We start from the raw sequence: 24,491 nt of genomic DNA, 5'->3' as shown, positions 1-24,491 counted from the left end.
GAGGAGTGACCCACGGGACAGCAGTTTGGGAAGAACTGCTGCCCAAGGGATGGACTCACACCAGAGAAGTCCATCAAAGACTGTCTCCCATGGGAGGGACCCCACGGGAGCAGGGGAAGGACTCCTCTCCCTGAGCAGTGGCAGAAACAACAACTGACTGTAACCCCCCTTCCCTGTCTCCCTGCACCACTGGGGGGAATGAGGGAGAGCATGGAAAGAAGGAGGGGTGGGGGGGAAGGTGTTTTTAAGATTATTTTATTTCTCACTCTTTTGCTCTGATCCCGTTAGTAATAAATGTAAGTAATATCCACTTTGAGTCTGTTTTGCCCATGATGGTGTTCAGTAAGCGACATCTCCCAGCTCTTATCTCAACTCGTGAATCCTGAGCTGTTTTTTTTGCTCTCCTCTGTCCAGTTGCAGAGGGAGAGTGAGAGAGTGGCTTTAGTGGGTACCTGGCATCTGACCGGGGTCAACCCACTACAGCTCACCATTTTGAAGCCCAAATGTAAAACAGTCTCAATCCCTGCCTTATTTATATTTAAATTCCTTATAGAATATTTGGTGCCAAGATAGTGGCTGTGTCTTGGTTTCCTATGGATCTTAATATAGGGAAAAAAACCCTTTCAGCCATTTTACTAAAAATATGTGAAATAGAATTAGACTGTACCTTGTAAAATTTTATTTTAAGAAACTAAGGCCCTGATCCAATCACAATGAGGTCAGTGGGACGCTTTCCACTAATTCAGTGGGGCTTGGATATGGTCCTAAGACATTATTTTCAGAAACAAGGACAGTGAGAAATGTATCTAATATTAGAAATTTATTGTTTATATTCTTTCTATAATTGAAATGGCCAGCTGTTGTTAAAAGGTTTCCTCTGAGCTTAATGTCTGCATGCTAAATTTGAGTCTGAAGTAAAATGAGAGATGTTGGCTCTTGACAAAAGGCTTTCTGCACAGGGAACCAAGTGGGATGGTGTCTCAGCTATCCTATTCCACAAGGCACTGCTGCAAGACATTTGTCCAAGTCCTCCATGGCCTCCTCCACAAACATGACGGAAGAAGACTGCAGTCAGCGAGTAGATTTGGACAGACTGTTTACGTATGACACCATCATGGCAGGAATGTATGTAGCTGATCAGATCCACACCTCATTTGTGTTGTTTTTGGACAGATACAACTGAGCCTGCCCTGAAAGTAATTTCTACTTCTTTGGACTCCTTATGGCCTGAAATATTGAAAGATTGAGACGCTTGCTGTCGACACCAGGTGTACAGACAGCCCAGACCTCCAGATGGATGGAGACTTGCTGGGGAAGAGGCTCTTTGCCAATATCTTTAGTAAATAGAAGGAACTGCGTGGGTAAGCTGGGGCCATTTGTATGCAGCCAGTTGGCTGAGGTAATTTTTCCTTTTACGGCTGCTAAATAATGGGGTGAAATTACCATCTGTACCCACCATCTGTTTCACCCATGCATGGGATGGATGGTACCTCTAGACAGGATGTGCAGCTTTTGGGACTGGAGTACCAGGTCTGAATTGGAAGACACAGAAGAAATGGAGAAAGGTGGAAAAAAAAGGAACCAATGAGGGATGACCTTCCTTTAGGAATGTGAAGGTCCTCTGAGAGTGCTGAGGGTCACCCATTCCTCTGCAGGAAGCCAAAGCACACTCAGGGCAGCTCTCAAGAGATGATCAACCTGGCTGGGCATCCAAACACACCCAAATGAGCAGTGGCGATAGGGAGTGGTGGCTGGGCCACCTCAGAGGCATTTGGGCAGGACACAGCCCCTTCCTTGGTGCAGGCTGCTGAGTACTGTCCTGAGAAGCTGAGCAAGGTTTTCTTTCCCAGCCATGACCACTCTACACTGCCGTTGCTTGGGACATCAACAGGAGCAAGAAAAGCCTGTGACAGTGACTGCCCCAGCCAGCCACAGGAGCACTGAGCCAAGAGCTGCCCAGGAAGTGGTGGTCTCTTCTACTGAGAGTTCACCTCTTCCCAACTGCTATTTTGTTGTGTCCCCCACCTCCCCTTTTGCTCCTGTAAAATCATGTCTGTATAAACCCCTTTACTTAAACCCCTACCCTTGCCTGGTGAGGTTGCTTGTTCCTGAGCACTACCAGAGAGTTATGTAGCTTCCTGAGTTCCTGCATGGGAGGCCTCAGCAAGTACCATTTAAGCAATTTTCACAAGAATACTGGGAAGCTGAATCAGTCCTTGCTGCCCTAGAGAGAAGAAACACTTCAAACCTCAATCCTTTTAAAAAGTCAAATTTCCTCCCATCTGAGAGCCGTCTGGCTGATGCTAGGCAGAAATCAGATGTGCTTTATTTCCTTTGTTCATTATATCCAACTGCATGCTACAGTCAATACTTCTGTTGCAACTCTTGCTAACGTACTGGCTGAAGCCAAATTTTGATCTCACTCACTCCAGCTTCACACCTGAATGACTGCATCTACTGCAGCTTTATTGAAAGATATGGGATCTATTGGACACACATTGGTATTGGTGAGCAGTTACACACACATAACCAGTCTTACTGGAGTTCATAATGGCTCACAGGTTTGAATGAACTTCAACATTTGTCCATTAAGCAAGTCTTTTCTCTCTTTACCTTTTGAACTTATGCTGATGAAGAAATGCCTTGGATATTCTAGAGACATGGATTCAGTTTTAATAGATTTCCATATAAAACGGGACATGTCCTGTATTTGCTTGCTTTGGATAATATTTTGTAGTAAATATTTGGTATTCAGAGGTTTTTTAAAACTGAATTATTATTACTACAGTGGCATCCAATGCTGGCTCAGTGCTCCACCGGGACACCAAAAGCCACGCTGAGAGTGAAGTAGACTCCCTGATAGCTAGGGGTATTTTACTCATATAAAATCAACAAATGCAAAATTTGAGACTAAAAATGAGAAAATGTTGTTTGATGTCACCAAACTAGTCTTTCTCAATAGTTATGCTAAGCAATGTTGCACATAGCTGATGCAAAAACATAGACACACCAGTAAATAGGAATCTCTTTTCCCTTAGGTTTCCTCTTACTTATCATGTATCAGTGTGCATGGTTATGTCATGTTTTGGAATAATTTTGCTCACTGTATACAGTCTCAGAGAAATGTATCTTCTCTTCTGATGGAAACATTTGTTGTTGCACTTGAGAAATGAAAATGGAAATTTAAACTTAAAATTAATTTAAAATATTTTAAAAAATATACGGATTTTCTTTATGTTCAATGTAGATGTGCAGAGTGTTTAAACACCACTCATCTTGGAGCAGTTCAGTTCTTGGAACATCAGTTCTTGAGTGAGACTGATACTAGCCCATGGCCCTCAGATTCAGGTCAAAGTTGTATGTTTGCTTCAGCCACCATTGTGGGAGGGGGGCTGTGATGAAAACCCCAGCTCCTCCTTTCTGTTCATCTGGTCACATATCCACATCTTTTTCTTGTGCTCACATTACTGCCCATCCAGCAGTGCTGTTTAGGAAGCAAGGCGCAATGGAGGTCTGGATAAGCGGAAGCTGATTTTTATCTGGATCCATTCGCTGGTCCAGCTCCCTGCAGAACTGAACAAATTACATACAGCTGCAAGGGCACAAGTAGCTTTGAGCAGACAAAAAAGTGGAAAGGGACCAACCCACTCATCCCCTTTCAGCATGGCTCAGACTGGAATAAAATAATCATGGAACTTCAGCTGCAGTCAAGCAAGCAGAATTACCTGCTGAGGCTTGGTTTGTGGGGGAAGAGAAACAGTAAAAGTTGAAAGGAAGCTATAGGGTTTGATGAGGTTTGTCTATGTTTGGCAAAGACTTTTTCCTTTCTTAGAGTTTCTTGGAAATGTCTTCAAAACATTCCAGGCTCGGTTTTGCTCCTTGAATACTCTTCAGTGTTTTATTTTAACTGTAAAGAGCCAAATTCTTCCCTCAGATATGCATGCAAAAACTCCTGTATTAATCAGATTTGTCTGCACATATCCTAAGTGCAGGAGGTTTCTTATTTGGTATGTGCTTTCTTCCTAAGGAGAAGTCAATTCTGAGTACAAACTTCCTCCTATTCACACAAATTCACACAAATTTTGTGTTCTTCCAACATGGATTGGGGACCCATTGCTCTCACTCTAGAGGGAGCATTAACATATTTCATAAGAAGCCCCAGTCACTACAGAAAGATCACCCACAAAGCACAGGGTGTATCAGGACAGTTAAAGTGGGGAGTCCTACCCTCTGATTTATGAGAAGTGATGAAGAGTTAGGAAGAATTTCACGGAAGAATGGGTAAGACATTAATTCATGGAAAAGAAATTGGTACATCATATTAGATTTAAAATACAAGGACTGAGACAGTAATGTAGGTCTTTATACTCCTTGATAAAACACTAGTGGACTTAAAAATAGGTTTTCAAAACTGAGCTGCTGTTTTGATTTGTAAAACAAGTTAAACCAAACTTGACAATAAGGCATGTGCTTTAGATTTCCCTGGTTTGAGGGGCTGTTTACTCTGGCAGACATATCCTTAAGTGAAGCTTTTTTTCCCCTCTCAAAGCTGTTACATGGTAGACTGATGTTGGCTGACCCTGAAGCAAAAATTTGAAAACAGCACATTTATTTTCCTGCTAATGCTAAACACACATGCCATGCAGCATTTTTTTGGTCTAGATGGAAAATCTTCAAATCTGTACTATTTGCCCATTTTACCCTGACTTTAATGTTTTCAGGAATATAAAAATAACATAATGAACTTGGGGGATGGGAGCATGTGTGTTTTACAGTGGGAGAGCAGCCTGTAATTTGAAGGCTGCAGACCAGCAGGGCAGATGGGAAGAGCCAATAGGTCGGTCTGGTCTCACGCTGTGCCAGTGACAATGGGCTTTCCCACATGCCTCAGCACCCAGCAAAGCTCCCGGAGTGCTACTGCCCAACTGGGCAAAATGTTAGTACACCTATAAATCTGCTTCTCTTACTTTCCTTGTAACACAGGCATACCAAAACCATTAACCCTTCTGGCACTCAACTCTGTGATGTGGCAGGAGGGTCAGATGACTTACCATCCTTTTCTTCAGTCAGAAGCAAATGTTTAGCCTGTGGCAAAATACTAGGCTGACAGTCATCTTTGCTACTACTTGAAACAACCATTGAGAAAAAATACCACAAGGCCCTGGCAGATAACTGCCTGAAGTATTGGTGACATTTGTGGACACCTCTGAGGGAAAATTACTTTTTGGAATGCTGGTATTGCTGTGCTCTGTAGGCCCTACACTACAGAGATTTTTCAGAGTCCATATGTGATTGCCTCTGTTTTAATAGCTTTCATGTAGGTATAAATAAAGCCAGCATACCTGTAGAGCCACAGTCAACCTCTGAGACAGTGATTTCTCTCTGATTGGAAACCAACTTAAAAGACCCTCTAAGTCGTGCAGGAGTCAGCCAGGGTGTCAGGGTGGGTTACCAGAAAAAGGAGCAACATGAGCTCCTTGACTGAAGTTGCCGTTCTTACTCTTGCTAATGGAGCAGTGGTTTGGTTAAAACACTGAGGGTCTGTTCCATGCAATTCTTGAATGGATTTGACTGGAATGGACTTCAGCTAAATGGATTAAATTGTTAAACCAATTTAAGAAAGTCCATGTTTAGAGATGAAAGAAGTTGCTTAAACTGGTGCTAATCCTCACATCAGTAAAGAGGGAAAAAAGATTTAAGAAAGAAGGACTTAAAAGAGATCATTTCTCTTGATGAAATTTCTAAGTGTTTGCCAATGCTAACTGAAAGGAATGAAAAAAAAATCCTCTGGAGAGCTTTTAGCAATTAGTTCCTGTTTGCAAAGAATCTGGGCCTGTGCTGCTCTAGGGCACTCAGTCCAACAATTTTTCTTTTTTTTAATGAACTGGACTGCACCTCATTAGAGATGCCCAGCTGTACTTTTCTCTCTCTTTCACAACCATACACATCACTTTTCATCCTGTCCTTTTCATCACCCACTGCTTCTATGGCAAGTAAAGCAACTGAAAATGTAGCACAAAGAAATCTCTTCTGCATTTGTCAGTTTTCTCCTGCTGTTTAGCAGCTGGAAGCACAGAGGTTAAAGCAGTGCCTTGAGGCACAATGCCATGACCATCACCCTTGAAGATATTCTGTGTGGATCACAGTTCAAGCAGCTCTGTTACATGGTACCCAGGGACCATGGATCTGGTACACACCATCTATTATCGTATTGTAGAGGGCCAAGCCGACTTTGCCTCCCTCTGAGTTGGTGTATAAGCTACCTCCAGCCTACAGATGTTGTGGCTGCAACATTGCAAGCAGCAAAGTTATAGGGAATCACACACTACCATGCTGCTACATCTTCTAGATTAAGTTGGTGCCACTGTGTTAAAGCAAGGTCTGCTAGTCCTTATCCATGTAGACATATTCCCAGTAGGTTATGGATGAAACCTGGAAAAGCCTTATAGATTGTAGTGACTCTGAGTAATATAGACACTAAAAGCTATGGGGCTGGTCACAAAACCATTCTGTAGGAACTGTAGCTGAGGAGTGTCCACACATTACTTTTAAAACCACAGGCACCTCATGTTTTTCTCCTATGAGGCTGGCTAATAGAGATGCTGATAGGGTAGGTGTACACTTCTGGTTCTCCTCAGAAGAGGTAGCAGGAGGGTTACAGTTCCCATTCTTGACCATTCAGCCCCCATTACAGTCAACCATTCTCTAGGAGTGAACCATGGCAGAAGGGCTCTGGGCAAATGAAAAGAGTGGGACCAGTGTGGCAGAACACTTTACCAGCCTGTGTAGGAATAAAAACCTGGCAAAAGACAATCTCAGTTTTCTGCTCTTATATTTTGGAAGGAAAAAATGAGGTTGTAGACAATACACAATATAGATTACGAAAAAAATCTTCCTTTTTGGGGGGGGAGGGTGGTATTATTTGGTTTTTGTTGTGATTTATTTTTTTTTTAATAGCAAAATTCCACTACTTGACCAGAATTTCAAGAGCTTCAGTAAAAAACTTGCTCTCAAAGGCAACAACTAAACCCATATGGGCTGGTGTCCTTGAATGCTGAAGAAGAGGTGTGGCCTCTGAAAACAAGATGTGCAGAACAGTACCCTTCTGTTCTGTAGCTTAGCAACTCAGGATGTAAATGGATACTCTTCAAAAGAAGATTTCCCATTTTAATTGGCAAGAACAGAGATCCATGTTAGAAAGTAGATTTTGTGTTTAAAGCTGTCCAGTGTATATGCAATTATGTTTGTACTAAAGTGCATTTGTTAAGGTTCAGTAAGAATTCACTATTGTCTCCATTTTTATGTATTTCTGCAGTCACACACATATATATATATACACACACATATATATATACACACATATACACATACATACATGTATACATCCTCTGGATATGTTTGTGGGTATGTGTATATACATATAAAAGATATGTTGTTACATAAAACTCCTGTAATGTTTTGCTATGTTATGGGAAGTATTTCCACACTGAATTTAACTCTGGTCCAGATAAAATAACTTGCCTGATTTTAACATTGGGCTTACTTTGTTTTTTTCATTCACTACATTTACAAATCAAATGTGCCATACTAAAGATTTTTTACATCCATATGATCAAAATGGAACCACTGTTTCATTTGGAGCCAATATAAAATGATCTATTTGTCCATCTTTACTGCTTAGTTGACTGATATCTGCAGTGCACAAGCAACAATTCTACTGGCTCGTGTTCTTAAGTGTTTCAGTGAGACCTAATCAAAAAACAGATTTAAATCTCTTTCGTAGAGATTTATAATATGTATCGACTTATAATATGTACATGGTCATGATGCCTGGAAACAACCACCAAAATAAAATCTTCCATTCAATACTGGCTTTTTAAAACAGTTTTCTCGTGTCACAGTGACATTGTGAGAGCAGCAGAGGAAACTGGAGAAGAGGAGAAGCCTGGAGAGCACAGGCTGGTTAGATAAAGCACATAGGAGAGTGCAGGTGCATGGACCTACTGCCAGGTGAGTCACACTGCGCTTGCCTACCCAGCACATTCCTTGGGCCGTCTGGGATGCACGAAACACTCTGGAGTTAATGTCATTGGTAACAGATGTGTAACAAATACATCTCAGACAATGGTTTGCACTTGATGGTACCTATCTGAAGAGACCATCTTACAACACCTTTGGAGATGATGCTGTCTTGGGCAGGCTCTCCTTTCATTAGCAATAAATTGTTCACAAAAAAAGGGTATTTCAGTCACTCTGTTGCCATTAATCTGAGTTTGCTAAACAGCTTTATTCAAATAAGTTCTTTGGTATCGAGCTTCATGGTTTGGAGAGGTGGTGATTTTTAGGGGAGTTTCCCTTGACTATGGAGAGCTCCACCACCCTGTGCCTATACACACAGGGAGATCCTGATGTTCCCATTCCCTCAATGAAGGGCAGAAATGGAGTCTGAGATGCCCACAATGAGTGCCTTGGAGACAATGGCTCACATTTTTTTCTCTTGGAGTGCCATTTCTGAGGACTTCCAACCTCATCTATAAATTTTCCTAATATATTTTAGTATGGAATAGTATAGAAGCTGCTGCCTTCATTTCTGTGTTATTAAGAAAAAACAACCAAACAACAAAAAAAGCATGTTTATGCATGGTGCCAAAGTGTTGCCTTTTATTTCAGATGCCCTTTTTCTATTCAAAAGACCTACACCGGAATGGAAATATTCTGGATTTTGCAGTCTAGCAAGAACCTCCCAAAAATTGATTTAATTTGGAGGAAAATACTGTCCTTTCTCACCTCCCTCCCCTTTTTGGAAGTGCTTTATTTAGGACTTCAGACAAACAAAAATTCAGTTATTCAGCTCTGTTGACTACCAGGAGACTTCTACCAAGCGGCACAGCTCTCTGTCAGTCCTTTGCATTGACCTTGCTGTCAGAAACTTGTACCAAAATATCACCTCTGTTATGCCTGATAATGGAAGCCCTGCATCTCAGGTGCTCCCTGAATGGATGCCACTTGTTAGAAGGACTTGGGTTACTGCTCTTGAGGAGAGACACCTTGTCACAGCCTGGTGATTTTACCATTAAGCTTGGTATGGGCTCCCCCATCCCATCTAGGAGGCTGGTATTTTCCTTCCTGAGGGAGGTGAAGGGAGAGTGTGTATGTGTGTGTGTTTATGTGCCTGTACCTCTGTGTGTGTGATGAGATGATGCTGGCTTTGTCTCTACCTGCCTGGAATTGTGTTTGACAGTGCTGATTGCTCCTTAGCTGCTCCAATTTTTTGAGGCAGCTTATGGAGCAGGGAGGATTGTAGTCACATCTTTTCTGCTTCTGTCATTAACAGTGGAACAACCTAAAATAGTGACTTTCATGCTCCCTTTCTAAAAGAGAGAAGTGATCCAGCCATGTTTACTAAGGAGTTTGTTTGCAGAGGACTGGGTCACTTCTCTATCTCTGCTGCCTGAGAAGGGTTCAGTTATTTATTGTGTTCTTTATAGTGTGTTCCTGGCTTCTACCTTTCTCCTTCTGTTAAAAGCCCCCCAGAACAGTGTGCTAAAATCTCGCACATCATACATCTTAGCAAGCCATAATCACATCTGTTTTTGAGCCATGGCTGGAGTGAGCTAATCTTACTGAAGTTAGAAGCTAAACATTGATCAGGGATTAATACACTGTGAAGTAGAGCCCAGGGGGAACAGCAGCTCTCTAGCACATGGAAATTTCTAGGTACCCTCTTGACACAGGTGCAGTAGGGGTTGGGACAGAGCAGCATCTTGCCTGCTTTGCACTGCAAAGGCCTAACAGGAGTCATTGCATATCTTTGAAGTGTAAAGTAGGGGACAATTAAGGACGCAGCTTTATGAGGATTGATTCCATCTTCTCAAAGGTAGAAAAAGCCTTGGTAATAAGAATTACAAGCTAGAATTAGAGAACCACATTCTTATTTTTCAGGAGAGTAATGGATTCATCCAATGGTATAAAAATGCACACATCTGTTGTAAACTAAAACAATGTAGTTGATAATACTCACTAACTTGTTTATAGGAGTAAATCTTTCATCAATGTGTAATTATAAAACTTTAGTTTTGACTGCTAAAATGTATTTTGCTGAAATGGATAAGAGAAAAAGGAGATTTGTGCACAATTAGTTAGTATTAAATTTTTTGGGGAAAGGGCCTGAGGCACAGTCTTCATCCATATCCAAATTTCCCAAGTGGGTGTTGTTCAGTGGCTTTGATTCAGTCAAGGGAACTGCTTCTAAGTCCAGACCTTAGTTTCCCTAACAGTCAAGAAAAGGGGAAATAGGTCAGCTCTTGAATCCACCCTCACTTCTAATATTAATCTGCAGAAGACAAATTTTAACAAAGTGGGAAGTTTGCATACAGCTTCTCTGGCAGTGAAGCTAAGTTTGAAGGTTATAATTTGGACACTCTCATCAGAGATCATGATAGACAGCAGATCAGTCTTACCTTGGTCTGCTAATGAAACTTTTGTGGAGCTACACTGGAATTTAAATTGTCTCTGTGAACTGGGTTAACATGATGCAAAACTATGAAAATAAACCAAGGGAGGGAGTTACTTGCTAATACGGTCCCAAGTTTTTCCATAGCTGGTCAAGTCACTTTTGCACAATAAGAGCTTGCACAGAATCACTTGCCATTTTCAGCTGCATTTTGTGCTGTAACAATACAACTACCTCTCTGCAACTTTAGTCATAGCAGGTTAAGATAATATCAGAAGTCTGCTTTTGCAGTATGTAAATCTTTGATCTTTCATTCAAAATAAAATCCATCTAGGAAGAAAATTCATCAGATTCTGTTAGGATAAATTAACAGGACAATGTTTCTCTTTCATTTATCTACAGTTTGTGTTAGTCTCTTCTGAAAAAAAAAAAAAAAGAAAAAAAAAGAAGTTTGATACTTCCCGGCAAAGAACTTCAGTGCTAGAGATTTTCTTTGTCTACTCCACTGGTTGCATCAGATAAAAATTAAGTGAAATGCGTCATACTGACAGTGAGACCAACAGAGAGAAATTTTGCTCTTCCTTTAGTGACACTTGACTTTCTGCTAAGCGTGTCATGAATTGTGGCAGCTGGGGGAGATTAGTAAAAGAAAAATAAAATAAGAAAATCCAAAAAATATATATCTCAGAGAATGAAAGCTTCTCATTTCTGATTTCATCAGGAAAACAGGGTTGCTAAGTCTCTTATTTTTATTAGTATGTTAATTTACCTTTTATTTTTTCTACTGAATAAAGACCACAAAAGTGCTGTTTATGTGTTCTTGATGTGAATGTTTGATTATTGTGTTGATCTTACCTTGCTTTACATAAGATGCACAAGATCATAATATGGTACTGGTTTCTGTGACAACAACCTTAAACATATTTATGACTGAAAATAACTGAGTTGGGTGGACTTAATTGCATGTGGCTAGCTCCTCACCAGCCCATGGGTTTGCAGCATTTGCTATTGTAGGCAAGATTTTGAAAAGCACTGTTGAAAGTCTGACTTTTCCCATGGTGAACCCATCACCCATCTGCCTATCAAGCCCTCCCAAATCCTCCCTTTCTGTGTTGTCTCTATTGCTTTGGTCATGATCCTGAGGCTGCTGTAGAAGAAACATAGAATAAGCATGTTAACTGCAATCCTATACTAGTGTGTTATATGATAGATACCTGTAGCAGCATGGTATGTCTGCTCTTCAGCGTTGTGCCCTAGACGAAGTGCATAAGCTATTTCCCCTGCAAACCACCCAGTTTGGGTGTGGCTGTGCCACTGAGAGCTGAAGGTCCCCGTGGAATGCATTTGAGTGGCATGCGGTTATGTTTTGTTTGACATTATGACAAATCCCAGCTGCACAGCTGGCTGTAGGCTTGCGCTGAAGGTAGAGTCCTTCTTGGTCTCTAGCTCTGCAAGGCTGCTGGGGAGGGCTATAGTAACATAATTCTACTTTTCTCCCTATTTTTCCCATATTTAAAAGAAAATAAACCATATGAAAAAGTGCCCTTTCCACATGTGTAAGGACTTCTGAACTCCTCCTGTGCTCAGGATAATTGTTCTCAAATTGTATTTAATTTAAAAGCTTGCTGCTTCTATTACAGACCAAAGAGAGGCTTGTCAGCCATTTACAATTACAGTAGTTTGCCTAAGGAAAGACTTATTTCTACTTACAAACCTTCCATTGCTGGTGTGTCTGTACCCATCCAAGCACATGTAGGGCTGAGAACAAGCAGATACTGAGACTGTATGGTTGTATAAACTAACCTTAACAGGGCCTGTTGCAATAGGATAAGAGGTAATGGTTTTAAACTAAAAGAGGGTAGGGACAAGAGGGGATTTTCAAACAAGGTAGGGACTGACTACTGGAACAAGCTATTAAGGGAAGGAAGAGTTGTCTTCTCATCTTCGGATTAAGGCTGTATTTTTTTCTGGAAGATGTGTAATAGTCATATTCATTTTACTGTGTTCAAGTGAGATGTAGGCAGTAAAATTTTCAGGTCTTCTGTAGTCAAGAAGTCAATCCCCCCTTTTAGTCTTAAACTCAAGAGATCTATAAGGAAACATTAAAGTACTTGGACTGAAACTGCAAAAGCTTCGCTGCATGCAAGAAAAACTGAGAAGAGCTAAGAAAAGAGGCCCAGATCCTACAGCTCACTTTGTGAGCATGGATGTTCATCTCCAGAACTGATGTCCATCGCTGGTGTAGACTTACAATCTTTGCTTGGCTCAGGGAGTCACAAAAAGAAACTATCAGAGGATCAGGTGTTTTACTATAAGGAATCAGTTTTCAATAAAGTCCTGCTCTTTTTCATGGGATCCTTGAAAAATTGACAATGTATTTCCATGCATAAGGCTCTCTAAGTCTTATAAGCTGTCTGGCCTCTATTAGGACATTTTTTTTCTCTCAGTGAGCTTCAGTTTTTCATTTGCCACTAACTCGTGGTTCCAAGATGTAAGGGACTACTAGTGGGGAAGTTTAAAGGAATTTTCATTTATGAAACAAAGCTCCTGGGGAGTCACTTTGGGCCACAGCCAATTATTTGTCCACTCATGCAGCCCTGAGAGGGACAGAATGACAGAGCCACTTTTCTCTCGATCCTGGGCTTCTGCAGAGGTCCTGTCATAGCCAAAAGAGCCAAGATGCCTTCTTAGGTTGTGAAATGACCTCCAGCACCATTCCTCCACTCCCTTGCCTGGCACCCTTTGCTGTTGGCACTCTCTGTACTGCACCAGCTGGGCTGTGGGATTGTCTGGGCGTGCTGCAGCACACAGTGGCACGGCATGGCAACACAGATGCTGCATGTCACAATTCAGACATACTTCATCACAAGCAAAACTAGATTTTGTTTTAGAAAACAATGACTCTAAATACTGCCAAGTAGTTGATGATTTTTCAGATCTGCCCATGGATGTCTGGATTGAAAGCACTGCTTTTTGGGTTGCTGTAATGGGGGGTGGGGGTGGGTGGGTGGGGAAGCTGTCCTACAATAAAAAAGTTTGTTTAAGCAGTGCTTTTATTGGTAGATTACATCTCAGTGGAACCATGAGGACTGATTCTGGATACACGAAGGCCTCCCTTGTAGCAATATATCTATTTTGTGTGTACACAAGTCTCAGTAGCATTAATAAATTGGCACTAAGGGGGTTCTTTAATATCTCTATGGCTAGCTGTCTCAGCTCCCTACATCCAGTTCATCTTCAGATGGGGCTCTATGAATAGTTTGTAAAGAGGCAGACTGGGAAAAAAATCAAGATGAGGCAGAAGAGGTACAGGGCTTAATGTTAGACATGACAGGGAAGGGTGGGATGTCTTTTTGCCATCTCAGCCCCATTTTCCACTTTTTAGATAAACATGTGACTCTTTCTGAGTGCTCAGGTGCCATTACCCTGCCTCCCTCTAGCTATGTGTGTGAGAGGTGGGAAGGAGAAGGATGTGCTGCCCATTGCCCTGCTTGTATCCTCCCAGTTTCTTCTCAGCTAACCTAGAGATGTCCCCTGTCCACAGCACATCTCTGATCTCAAACTAGGGAAGTCTCTGCCCCTCCTCTCCATCTCCATCGCGGTCAGCTCCCTTCACTCCTCTTTCAAGAGTTCACATGCTCTTTCCCATTACCCTAGAGTTTTCTTTGGTTACTCAACAGCAGAGAACATTTCACCTTTCCACAGTGTGGCTGTGATCCTCTCAAAATGTCCTCTGCTTTTTGCCTTCATCATGCAAACCACTCTTATCCTTCCCCTTAAATGCCCAAGATTCTGAACTCTTGCAACTCACTCTTCTCATTGCACAATATGGTAATCCCTCCTGAGCTCTAGTGTAGGGATTTGAAAAGCCTGCCTGTGTCTGTTTACTAACAAGATAGCCTTATACTTTAAGGCAAACTAACACAAAAGGGCATATCTCTGACAATAATTTCTTATCATAGAGAAAGCTGTGCAAATACATGGGGGGTAGTTAGAAGAGATGACATGCATTAGTTGCACCCACATGAACACTTCTGTCCTTTATTGTTTGGAATTGGATCTGACCCCAAATATGCTGGATGGGATAAGGAAAAAAAACCCTGCAATTTCTCATTTTCTCTAGCTAGGGATATCGTAATTCCTTATACTGATGCTAATAGTAAAGTAATTTTCAAACTTGCTCAGTTGCAGGACAGTATTCTGGCAAGTTCCTGTTGCTGTCCTCTACAGCATCATTCAAGCACCTTTGCAACAGCCAGCCTAACAAAGTCCACTTTGAGGCTCAGCCCAGATCAGCAAAGAGACAGAGAAAAGTAGTAAAGAATAAACCACACCAAGATCTGCATTTAGAATGGAAAACCAGTTGGGCTAACAAGATGGAAATGCCAAGCAGTGTCTGCCACTAGCAGTGCAAGCACCAAAGAGTTTAAAATTTAAGACTTATCCTTCCAGCATGAGAAGGTAGCTGAATGTGACTTAAGGGCACTCCACCATGAATTTAGTTACTCTAAAATTTCATGGAGGTTGTGAAATTCTTTAACGTAACATAGACAGTTTAGAAGGATTGAAGAAAAAAAGAAACAAGATGTCTAGAGTTAATGGGAACATCTAGTTCAAATAGAAAATCTCAATGAAAGAACTTTCGAAGATTCATAAATGCTTTTAGGTTTCATCTATGCAGTCAGCTCCTGGAACTGGAGGAAATTCCTCCATTAAGTGGGTCACCCCACAAATGCGCACCCAAGCTGGTACTGGTCAGTACCATGGGAGAGACAGGAGACAGGATTTGTAGCAATTTGAAAAACACCAAAAAGGGAATATATTTTCTGCCAATTCTTTTCCCCTATCAAGAGTAGAAACCAACTAGAAAAATATGTTCAACATCAGATATACTTTTTCCTTTCATATGAAGAAATCCAGAAGATGAGTGTTTCATTATAAAAATATTTCATACTTAAGAGATAGTGTCTGTATGTCTTTGGTTGGGTAGCAGATTAAACAGTTGCATAAAAGTGAAAGGATTTAAGATGTGTTAAAAGGGAATTCATTTTAGCTGCACTGTAACTACAATAACATACCTTTTTTTTTTTTTTGTAGCCATGCCAATCTTGTATGAACACTCTCCCTTTCTGTTACTCTTTCACATTGCCTGTATAGGAAATCAAATGCAATGGAGATGGCTGAGACCAGAAAAGTTTCAGATTTTATCAAACTTCGAGGGAGTTTGGAGCTACTGGCTTCAGAAGCATCACTTTGTGGGGGTTTTCATCTGTAGCTTGGTGATTAGCAATTGAAGGATGAACCATGTGAACAGACAAAAGTGAAAAAGACAAACTACATTTGGCCTCAGCTTTGTCTGTTGTAATGCAAGAATAATTTGTGGCTTGAACCATGTTTGTTTGATTTGTGTGTAGAGAACATGGTATTTTTTGAAAGAAATGCAGCTTTGCTGACTCTTGTGTTTGGAAATTACCTTTTCAGTTACTCAGACAGGAAAGGATAAATGCTAGAAACGTTACTAATAAAATATTAATCCCCAGCCCCCTCTCCTCTCTGCCAAAACCCCAGCTCCTAATTCAGTAGAGGTCAAACAATAAAGTTTACAATCACGCACTCCATGCTGCTCAGCACTCCAAGCCAGCACACCAGTGACTGGCCAGATTAGTTAATCTTCCTTAGCTTCATCTTGGGCCCTATAACTACTGCGACAGGTCATTAACCAGCTGGTGAAGCCCCGACACATCGTACATTTATTCCCAAACCTTAGCAGCCGTTGTTGAGTCCAGGAGCCTTAAAGAGGTATTTCTGATGTTAGCTGACAGAATGTTAATTTATGCTTGCTGTAATTCAAAGGGATTCCAAGGCAACTGTAAACTAATGAAACCTGAATAACTTTCTTGGAGAAGGTTCCTTATTTAATCAGTTGAACTAAAATGGAAATATGTAAAAGAGGCAGTCATTTTTTCTTTTAAAAAATAAGGTCTTTTTGTGAGAAGGGAGATAAATGAGAACAGGTTGTGTTAGATGAAAGAGATGTAGAAAAATGTTTGATTAATGCAAAATATTTATTCTCCCCAAGTTTCTTGGTTTTTTTTTAACTCTGCTGTTCGTCACTGCCAAAAGTAAAAAGCAAATAATGCAATGTCTACTAAGGTTGGTAACCTAGCAGAGAGATTGCTTTCAGCCAGGATTTTCCTTTTCTTGTCTTTTTCTTTTTTCCCCTCCTCTCCTTTTTTTTTTCTTTTCTTTTTAATCTCAAATGAAAGGCTCTCTATAATCAGATAATTGACTGGCTGGTAATTTTAGCCGTTCATGACACAACAGTTGGCAGGTACAGTGGTACATAACCATAAGCCTTTTCCTGCAGTCTTCCCTCCCTCTGGGACACTCACAGACGTGTCTCTGTCTTATCAGTCCCTGGGGACCATTCCCAAACATTTTGCAATGAAAATGCAAAGAAGTGGTCTTTTCCCTCCAGAAAAGTAGGACCAGCTGTCAGAGTTAACGACCTCCGGCGGATGCGCAGATGGCATTAGAGGTGCTCCCTCAGTCCACCATGCACCTGAAGAAAGGGAGTGTTCGTTGTACAGCTGTTCCTGTAGAGGCCACAATCTGACCCTTGTCCTGGTGCTCAGGGACCTTGCCAGGCTGGTGCGGGGCTCGGTAGCGGCAGATATGGGTGTCCCCAGAGTGTGCCGCGCTGGCAAAGAATGCATAGCCCTGAGCTTTCGCCCTTTTCAGTTACTGTGGGCTTCTTGCTCTTTTCTGTTCTGTGCTCATCACTTCCAGTGGTGGCTGGGAGTGAAACATAGCTTGCTGCGTGACTGACAGCCCTTCAAACTGCTCAGCAAACCTTGGGCCTTATTTTGAAAGGTCTCTGAAAGAAAAAGAATTGTGTACTCTCTGAATGCAGGGCTGCTGAACCACTGCCAACCCCAGGCTGCTCCATTCAAAGGGCTGAGTGAATAAATGAGAATAACATCCTTGGGGACCTCAGGGATCGGTTTACTCTGAAAATCCTCAGCCTTACAAAGGGTCAGAGTCACAAGGTAAATGAAAATGGCTGGGAGGGGACTTTGATGGCCAAAACACTGTAACTGTAGAGGACTTGAAAGAAAACCGTATTTTTAAAGAAGTGAGAGAAGAGAGGGAGAAAACAGGGGAGAATGTGGTGGGGAGGGGGACTTCAGCCTGCAGCCTCACGAGAAGGGAGAGGGGCGAGAAGAAAGAAATGTCTCCACTGTCTTAATCTACAGCGATCTTTAAAATACTGCTATGGGCAGTGGCTGTAGCAAGGGACAGTCTCTCCGCTGACTGCTGCCTCAGTGCAACAAAGTTGTCTCCTTTGGGTAACTGGCAGCCCTCAGGGCATGGAATGCTGAGCAAATGGTAGGAAATAGCCTTGCACTAGTACAGAAGACAAGTGATGTGAATGTGTGCACTTACTTTGAGTCTGTTTAAGATTTGCTGTATTAATGTCAGTAAGTCATACAAGGCCAGATCCACATTAATGTCTTGAGACCATTGGGAATTAGACACCTAAACACTTCAGTCTCAAAATACCTGGCTTTTGTTGGTCTCATCTCTTTACCTTTAGTTCCCTGAGCAGCTCCATTAATACTGACAGTAGTAAAGTTAAACTCAGTCCTAAATATTTGCAGGATCAGGATGTATGTGACTCAGAGCAGTCGCAGTTTCTTATTAGGTGTTTGTATAGTGCCTGGCATCTGGGCCCCATCTCAGTCGGAGTTACTGTAATTCAAGTCATAGTAATTTCAAAAATAGGTTAAATACTGAATTATAACAGTTTTCTGAGAGATTATCTTCTACTGGTAAAATATTTTTTAAGTCCTTTAATTGAAGATGGCCAGCTGACAAGTGTATAGCTTTGATCAGTGCTGCTTTCTAAATGATCGTTGTACCTTAACTAAGGGAGAAATTTCATATGCAGCTGAACTCATCTGTGCTCTCACGTGTCAAAGGTGATACCTGTACGCCACTGAGAGAGTTACAGGCACTTCTCCCTGCTCTACTGTTAGTAAAGACTCTGCTCTAGATAGTTTCCTTTTGCAAACAGTTATTCTTTTCTGTAGCAGAAGAGGGAAAAAAGAATATCCTACAGAACACTAAGAGAAATTCAAGCTTGCTGCACTTAGGCATTCAGATAAGGTCCATACCCTGTGAACAAGAGCCTTGTCTTTAACTTCCATTAGGCTTCATGTCATATGGGCTCCGTGACTTGTAACTGAGTTAAACTCTGCTATTTATGACACACTCTTTTTGCTAGGAATGTTAGGACCCCATACTAGTGCAAAAAATAACGGTGAGCAAAGAGAATGCAGAATCCCATTTTGTGTTTCCTACACACCAGCTGCAGTATTGTTCTTCTGAACAAATGTCTCCTTCCTTGGTATCCAGGTGGGGAAGGACCTTTCAGCCCTGACTGTAGCGTTTTTTAGGGTGAAAACAAGAGGGTTTAGCTCACCAGTAGTATTGACCAGTGAGTAGCTAAACCTTTCATCTGAAAGTAGAGATAAAACCTACTTCAAACAGTTTGGTTTTGTGTAGTGGGTTGCTAATAGAGGCACTAATAAAGTGGGTTGCTAATACTTTGGGACTGCAGAGGAAGCAAAGTGGCATCCACACGGGCAAATGTTAATAGGAATTTTTTTTCAAACCAAAAACCTTTGAGGCTTTTCTAAGGCGCTTTTTTTTTTTTTTCTCCCATCAGATTCAGAAATCCTTGTACAAGGCAGAATAGACATCACTGGCTTATGATCCAGTTCCTGTGTCAACCATTAGAAGCTTCGAAGGGCACATTTAACTTCTCTGTGCCTCAACTTCATCTATGAAGTGCAGAAACAGAATCACTAGTTTAGTCCTACCTACTGTGCAAAAGAGGCACAAGTAAACTGTAGAAACTGGCAGATAAATTAATGAAGTAAGAAATTAGTTTGTTACAGAGCACATCAGTAAAGAAGGTATTTGATGGTTTATTTTTAAACAAAAGCAGGTAGTCCATGAAACTCAAGTTGGGTTTTCTAATAGGACTGAGTGCCTCACACAGGATTTGATGTCCCTCTGCATGCTCTGAAGTCTAACATGGATCAAGGTCGTGCTGCTGCTTACCCAGGGTGTGGGCAATAATAGGATTTCCTTTTAGCCTGCCACCTGCTTTCCCACACCAGTGGGAGCTTTGCTATCTTTGAGATCTCTATCACCTCTGTCAAATTTAGCTGAAGTAGGTCAAAGGGTTCAGAAGTTACTCATGTTGATATAAGATTCATTTCCTTAGGAAATCAGGCTGAGAAAGCACTTTGGTTTAGAGTACACTCAAGGCTGTAGCATGCCATAATTTGCTGTAGCTGTGAGCATCACTGTATAAATGAATACACATGCACACACATTTCCTGATGTCTAGCAGAAGCAATAAGCAGAATCAATCATGTATTTGTAATTGTGTTTGTTTTTCACAAATATCTTTTTAGAAAGGATTCTCTTAAACCAAATATTTGAGAAATGGCCCAAACTTGGATTTATCTCAATTATGTGTGTGTGCAATTATATGGTAGACTTTTTTTTACAGGAGAAAAAACTCAACTGGCACATGGAGTTCATTAAAATTGAACTAATGGTTTCAATCATGTTTCTAATAGTGTAGAATAGGTAGTCAGCAATGTGGACTGGGAATAAGCCTGTGTGATACCTACTGAAAAATATGTGCTTTTGTTTTCCCTCCCAAGATGGGCAAACTGTTTGTTGCTGAAATGCTTTATTTTTACAAACGTGAATAAGGAGAAACATGAATGAAGAAAACTATGAATAAGTACTATGAGTAAATACGGTTAGTGTATACAAAGCCTTGCTATAGATGGATTGAGCTAAGTAGGGACAAAGAGGCCTGTATCTGCCATAGGGTGGACGATTGATGTTTCTCTTCAATGCAGTCATAGGGAAGGACAGCATAAGGACAATACAGGTCAGATCTCTTTTATAAAGTGCCAACTTGTTCTAAGCCTCAGGAAGACAAAAAGCAGAGTGGTTCAGCTTAACTTACTAATACAGTCGGTGCCAACATTTTCTTTCTTTAAAACTCCTTGTTTTCCTAATTCCTACAATCACTTTTTAAAAAGTATGCATCAGACAGTTTTTGATATTTCAGTTTTCTTCAGTGCTGCAGGGTTTTTGTTAATGTGGGAACAGGGAGTGGCTGCCCCACATACAGTCCCCTTAGGCTTTGTAGGTCTTTTTCTTCAAAACCTTTGCAAGTTATGCTCTCTTTGTTTTGCTTTCCTAGTGTTACCCAGAAGCAAAACTTTGGAGTTTCATTCCAAATAATGTGCTCAGGGCAAGAGCAATGTTTTACATCAGGGGCTGTGGATTTGTCTTCAGCCTTCAGAGGGCAGCCCAAGGCAGCAGACAGAGTACTGAAACCTCCTCTTGGGTGAGGTTTGCACCCTCCTGTCCTATTTATACCGAGCTCTTTCCCAGACAACATTTTTGATTAATGGCATTATTCCCCTTATGGTGCTCTTACGCAAGGTGATACCCAAGCGTGGCTCTCTCTCTGTGCGGACATAACGGCACGACCAAAATGCAAGGTGATGGCTTGCTGGACAGGCTATTGTGGGAGATTAGTAGAAGAGAAAAAGGAAGCAACTTTTCTGTGTTGTGTTTCTGTGCAACAGAAACTTATCTATAGATGTGGCTACAACACTTCCATTTTCAGAATGGAAAACTACACATCATTTCTTCAAGAATTAATATAAGAAGACCTTGTCTCTTGTTTAAATTTTAATTATGATTAGTTCTGCTAGTATGATGATGACAGTAAGTTCAGTGTGCCTTCCCCAAAACAAAACCTGGATTGTTTAATTTCATTCTAAAATCCAATAAAAGTGGTCTAGATATATGTTGAAAGACCTATTGGCTTCCGCCGGGCATAACACAGAAACAGTTGGCCTCCTATCTACTTCCCTCACCTTGCTTTTAATTCTCCCTTTTCCCTTGCTTTTTAATATCAACTTTCACTCTTTATTGCCCCAGACCTACATGTTTCATAGATCAAGTCACTTCTAATAAGAAAAATCTAGTTGATTTATAAGGGATGGAATCACATAGTAAGAATCACTAAGGTTGGAAAAGACCTCCCAGATCACTGAGCGCAACCTTTGACAGAACACCACCATGTCAACTAAATCACAGTATGTCCACTTGTTTCTTGAACACTTTCAGGGATGGTGACTCCACCACCTCCTTGGACAACCTCTTCCAATGCTTAATCATTGGTAGTTGTAGAGAGTGATAAGGTCTCTCCTGAGCCTCCTCTTCTCCAGGCTAAACAACAACACCATCTCCCTCAGCCCTTTTTCATAGGACTTTCTAGACCCTTCACCAACTCAGTTACCCTTCTCTGGACTTGTTCCAGTACCTCAATTTCTTTCCTGTAGTGAGAAGCCCAGAACTGGTCACAGCATTCAAGGTGCAGCCTTACCAGCACCAAGTACAGAGGATCAATCCCTGCCCTGGTCCTGCTGGCCACACTATTTCTGATACAGTTCAGGATGCCATTGGCCTTCTTGCCCACCTGGGCACACTGCTGGCTCATGTTCAGCTGGCTGTTGACCAGCACCCCAGCTCCTTTCCTCCTGGGCAGCTTTCCAGGCACTCTACTCCAAACCTATAGCATGGTGTTGTTGTCACCCAAGTGCGGGACCCTTTACGTTATTATTCTTGATGATTCATTTAATTTCCTAGTTATTGTGCCTGCAAGATAGCCTTCACCCAAATTACTGGAGAAAATGCCCCTCTAACCTAATGAGGGATTTCTCCTTCAGTTGAAATGTTTCTTTTCCTTCTGCTCAGCCCCTCTCTGTAATTTAGAGTAATCTCGGAGCTTGCTTCTGCTGGAAAAACTCAACGTTTGGGCTTCTGAGCTTGCTGGCCATGGCATGCAGGGCAGAGAAAATGCTGGAATTAAAAGATGCTTTTATATCACTGTTTTCCTTGTGTATTATGAAATCACTGCAGCACTAGGAGAGAAAAGGAAGGTTTTACAATTGAGAGAGTGCAGTCTGGGGAAGAAAAACAAGTGTCCTTGAAAATATCTCCTGTTTTTTATTACACGTGCTTATGGATGCCAGCAACAGGGAAAGGAACAGCACCAGGGATACAGGATAGATTTCAAAATATAAAAATGCAGAAATGTGGTAGTACTGTGCTAGAGAAGAAAACAAAAATGCCTGACTACACACCTAGCTATAGGAGAGAAGAATGTAGACAAACCCCTAAAGTCTAGACAATTCTCCAAGGAACAGGGGAACTGTCTTCCTGGAACAGGCTTGTGCTACTCTCCAGGTTGAAATCTGGATCCAGGGCTGAGCTCCTCCAGATGCTCCAGAAGAAAGCAAAAAGTCCCACAGACCTCTGAAAAACAAAATCCTCAAGAAAGATATTAAGGGAATAGTATGCCAGTAAAGGAGAATTCTTCGTAATTGCCTTCAGTTACTTACTGTCTTATTCTCAAAGCAAGAAAGCTTAGTTCATTTCTAAAATACTTTTAATAGGCAAGGTACACAAGGATGTATGGATATTTTAAGTTAAGTGCTCGATGCATGAAAATAAAGAGCATATATTGCACTTAAAAACACTCATATGCAGAAACAAGTTACATACCTTTAAAAACTGCTACAGATCTGTGGGTTAGATAGAGAAAGGTAAAAACTAGCAAGTCTGCACTGCTCTCATATTTTACTCTGATTCCCATTTCCATCTTGCTGCATTATGTTCCATTTGACATCCTTTGCCACTTTTTAACCTGGAGACATGTGCCTGCAGAGGCAGCTATCTGTGTCAGACTTCCCCAGCAGTAGGACAATTATCGGTAGACTAAGATTACAGCGTTAAATGTGCTCAAAATTCTTTCTCTGCACGACAGTTTAACACTCAACCTTGGAGTGCAATGCTGATCCCTCTGTGCTTGCCCATTCCAGGACCCTGTAGCCAGCTTTCTGGGATGCTGCAGGAGCCAGCTCCACACATGCTTAAGCAACCATCAGCAAAATAAAAGTGGAATAGAAAACTCTTTTGCTACATACGTGTCTGCAATACAGTTTGTCTACTTTGCTGGAAGGGAGGCCAAATGAGACCTTTCCTTTTAGGACAGCAAAATTAATCATACCTCCTGTCTTAGGAGTAACATTTATGCGTCTCTGGGAATGTGACCCTCATTCTCTCTGCCATAGACATGATCCAGATGCTTTCCTACCATATGCAGGATACCTTAATTTCTCTTTTTCTTTACATCCCTCTCTCTTTCCCACCTCTTTCCTTCCATCCTTTTTCTTTCTTCCTCTTACTTTTTCTCTTTCTCTTGGGGATTGAGTATATGCAGCCTTACACAAACAAAAAGAGTTTGCTCTTTTTTGTTGAAGAGTGGGGAAAGTTGTTGCATGAGAGGAAAATTCTACAATTCATTTTAAAGCTCTCCATTCTACAATTTTGAGTGGGGATTGCTTCCATGTTAGTGTCTCTAAACGCCATTGCACTGTCAAGGGAACACATTGTGCTTTGGGAACTGTAAATAGGGCCACCTGAAAGATCTGGCCTGTAGGGAGTCATAGGCACCTACAGCCAGGTAAACTACTACAAGCTGGAAACAGTAAACTGATTGATCTTGAGCTCTGTTCTGCTTAAGTCTGGGGTGAAGCAGGAGCACCCCTGGTTGGCTTTGTCACCACTGTAAGACCATGGCATCAAGTCTAAGAACTGCAGAATAAAGGCACTGCAGAGGGAGTACAAGTAGGGGCAGGATCTGTCAGCTAGATGAGCAGAGGTCTCAGCCCATCAGAAGCCTTCTTCCATGAGCATAAGGGCAAAGGGGTTTTAAGAAAAGGTCTGAAAAAATATTATTTTGTGGATGTTTACAGCAAACTCTTCCCAATGTCAAGAGTCACACAAATGTGGTTGCTTACAAATGTAAAAATTCAACACAGATGGATTAGGGGGGAGTCAAGCTCCTGCTGCTGACTCTGAGACA

The sequence above is a fragment of the Chiroxiphia lanceolata genome, chromosome 3, assembly GCF_009829145.1.
Source record: "Chiroxiphia lanceolata isolate bChiLan1 chromosome 3, bChiLan1.pri, whole genome shotgun sequence".
In the NCBI taxonomy this organism is placed as follows: Eukaryota; Metazoa; Chordata; class Aves; order Passeriformes; family Pipridae; genus Chiroxiphia; species Chiroxiphia lanceolata.
This window is presented reverse-complemented; position numbering follows the sequence as displayed.